This window comes from Nicotiana tomentosiformis, chromosome 2, assembly GCF_000390325.3.
Source record: "Nicotiana tomentosiformis chromosome 2, ASM39032v3, whole genome shotgun sequence".
Lineage (NCBI taxonomy): Eukaryota > Viridiplantae > Streptophyta > Magnoliopsida > Solanales > Solanaceae > Nicotiana > Nicotiana tomentosiformis.
This window is the reverse complement of record NC_090813.1, coordinates 8,744,776-8,748,545: the sequence shown is the minus strand read 5'-3', so window position 1 is coordinate 8,748,545 and position 3,770 is coordinate 8,744,776. Positions and strand designations below refer to the sequence as shown.

Here is a 3,770-nt window from a genome sequence, read left to right as displayed (position 1 = left end):
TTGAGAGAAGTAACACAGGTAAACGTCTCAAGTCTTTCTTTCCAAAATTTTAAAGCAAAACTGCTGAGAAATCAAGACATCAAGATGCCATTAGGACAAGAGGAGGTTGCTCAGATGGTCAGTACCCCCACCTACAATCCCAGGGTCGTGGGTTCGAGTCACCAAAGGAGCAAAAGCTCCAACAAAGTGGGATCAAAGGGGAAGGAGAAAAAAAAAGATGCCATTAGTAGGAGTCTACAAGAAGTAAATTGTATATATTTTTTTATGCACGTATCAATGAATATTCAAATTTTAAAAATTACATAAATAATGTATTTTTCGTTATTGAACATATACTAAATGAAAAAATGTAAGTTCCTTAAATAATGAATTTTAATTTCACTAAATTAGCTCACTAAAATAAAGAAATTCTGCTCCACATAAGTTTTTATATGCCCTTATTATGATTTATGAGGCATGAAATATCTTATAAAAATTATTGTTATCTTTGTTATCAAACACTATAAGCAAATAACACAAAAAATATTTTTACCATAATTATTCAAAGATAACAAAATAAATTAAAGAATTTGAATCTTTTGGTATTTTAGAAATTTGTTAGTGATGAGGTAGAACTCCTCATAGAAAAATGTTAATAAACAACAATAAAAGTTTTAAGTAACTAATATTGAATTACAAAAATATATAATACTACATTAAAAATTATAGGAAATTATCATTTATTGGAATGAATATAAAAGAAAGAAAAATGATAACACACTTATTTTGAATATCTTTTGTCTTATGTTACATCCTTAATGCTTCAAGTTAGCATGTTTAGCAATTTAATTTTTAATACTATATTATAATGAATTTTGCTCTATTTTCTTATTTCATTCATGGCCGATTCTTTTCTAGTGAAAATAAAAATATGTACCTTAAAAGTTTTATCAACTTGACAAATAATTTTACTTACATAATGATTTTGAAAATTATTGAATTGATGTTTTTTTTGCTAATTTATAAATTCAAAGACTTAATTATTTGTTGAGATTTCATGCTTTTAAGATAGTATGAAGATGCGAATTATTTTCGAACTTTTTTCCTACTCGAACACTATATTATTCTCTTTATTAATTGTATAATATTTATATAATATCGTTCGCCTTTTTTACCCTTTAAAAATATATTTTATATTTGACAAAATAGTAATTTGTTTATCTTCCTAATATTTAGGACTTATAAATTAACTAAAGTTTTAATTATTATATCTTTCCTTATTTGAATTCTGTAGAAAATAACTTTAAAATTAATTAAAATTTTACCTTATATAAATTATTTAATTTAATTATGAAACAACTATAACTATACTTTTTCTAATATTTAGGAAAAAAAGAAATAGAATAGGCGGATTATTTCCATAAATCTACGTTATCAATTTTCCTTTCCACTAAGAGTATTTTAATTTGTTTGGCAAAAATCACTTAGCTTGAAAACTCACTTTAATTGTACTATTCTTTTATCATTATTGCCACTGAATCCTTTCCTTACAATATTTTCGCAGCGTGGTGAGTTATTCAATATATATGTATAAGGAAAGGTATAATAAATAAAATTTTAGTTGATATAGAAGTCCTAAATATTAGGAAGATAAGCAAATTACTATTTTGTTCAATATAAAATATATTTTTCAAGGGTAGAAAAGACGAATGATATTTCGCTAAGAGCCTTCGTGCTTTTGATATAGTATATATTCTGATTGGGACGAAGAGGCTTTACCAAAAGTATTTATTTCTTTAAAATGGTAAAAATTACTCAATATGAAAATATTAAATTTTAATTTTTTAAATTTCTCAATCTCCTTTTCAATATTTTTAACCGTTTAATATCCGGAATTTCTCTATTAGTAGAGCTCAAACCTAGAATACCATTCATTTCATGTCATACTTTGATGTTTCAAAGTGTTTACGAGATTTATCCCTTAAGACTTTCAAAAAACTTGAACATATCTTTATGATATAGTAGGGGGTAGCTCATGTTGTGCATTGGCCCAATAATACTATTACCTAAATACTAGTGTCGTATGGTAGAGTTAGATCGAGTTCATCTCCAAAGGATACTAAAGTTATTCTTAAAATACCTAAAGTCATTAAAAAATTATAATTTTATTGGTCCCCAACTATTACTTGAAAATTAAAATTTAAAAAGAGCTTGTTTGATGATCATGTTGTGCGAATTGGCAGGAGTTATAAAATTTTTATTTAACTTATAAGCAATAACAATCTTCTTTTATGTCAAGTTATCTAATGCAACTACAATTAGGTTCACATTTAATATTACCTCATATCTAAAATAAATATCTTTTTAATTTTTTTTATGCTCATTAAGGAAATCATATAAAATATTTATTATAAGATTTATTTGATTAATTTATGCTTTATATCATAGTCAAATTACTCATTATATTCTGTAGGTAATTTATACTAAAGTTAGATGATTTTAGCTTCAATTATTGATTATGAGATTTCATACTACTACTACTACTACTTTATAGGAAACAAAATTCTTAAAATTTGCATAATGAGAAGAAATTTACGTTTAAAGAGAGAACTTTTGAGAGCACAGGTGTCCGACTAATTATCTGTACAAATATTAACTATACAATTTAAATTAATATAGAAAAATTAAAGTATATACTTTGTGTGTGAAATTTATAAGATTAATACCATATAAAGTACCACTTAGTAGCCATGGAATTGTTTTTTGCATATTTCTAGTCTTTTTTGGGATATTCAAAATATTTTACTCCTATCATATTTTCTTAAACTTTGACTTTTGATCTTACCATCCTGATTTCCTTTTGGTTATCCAACTAATAAATACTCAAAAGAGAAGATAAATCTATCAACATAAGTCTAGTTCTTTAAACTAAAAGGTAAGATGTACACGCATAGAACAATCGAGCATTAATTTTTTTTTTTTTCGTATGAATTTTTTGAATATTTTTGTTTAAAATAAAGCTTTTGTACAAAGTATAGACTCAATTCCACATGCTTTACTAGGAACGACACACTTACCGTTCCACATCGGCAATATACAACAGAAAAAGGTATTTATAAACATGAATGATGAAGTTGATGTTCACGATCTTACTTGAACAAGATCTGTTCTATAGGCTCGTACCACTATATCATTGAGTTCCAAGGAGACAGGAAACCAAGTCTGGTTGATGAGTCATCCATTGGACCAGAGCGTGATTAACAACTCACACGATCCTCGGGTTATGGTGCCATATATGATCGTTCTCAGCCCCTAACAATGGGTGTTGGGATGGTCTAATGACTGTCTCACAGACTCTTCACATCTTTTTTTTTCTCTTGATTTTCTCCATTTCTGTTACTTGAAGATGAGCTTGAGCTCTCCTGCAAATTACACCATAGACGACTGCTTTTATGGCATTTTTTCGGGACAACAAGACTCCGAATAAGCTAAGCAATCTACTAGCCTTTTGGCCAAGCTTCTTTTTGGGCTAAAAGTATTTTGTTTTGTTGCCAAAAGTGCTTTTAGCCAAAAACTAAGGTGTTTGGCCAAGCTTTTAGAAGCAAAAAAAGTGCTTTTGAGGAGAAGAAGCCGATAGTAGGCTATAATTATGTAGTTTAGCTACTACTTGCACTCTAACTTAGCTACACTTTATTGATATTTGAATGTTAAATGATAACAAATTGCTCTAATTAAGAACTTTATGCTTTGCAGGAGCAATTCCGGGCTTTGGGGACGTTAAAGAGTGTTTC

At 27.6% G+C, this 3,770-nt stretch overlaps 1 non-coding gene across 1 annotated transcript; it reads left to right on the top strand.

Moving 5' to 3' along the window:
• The first annotated feature begins 3,122 nt into the window (after nt 1-3,122).
• Nucleotides 3,123-3,335, top strand: LOC117275474 (small nucleolar RNA U3). The gene has a single exon (XR_004505648.1). It is a non-coding gene; the product is annotated as a small nucleolar RNA U3 (small nucleolar RNA).
• The last annotated feature ends 435 nt before the right edge of the window (nt 3,336-3,770 follow it).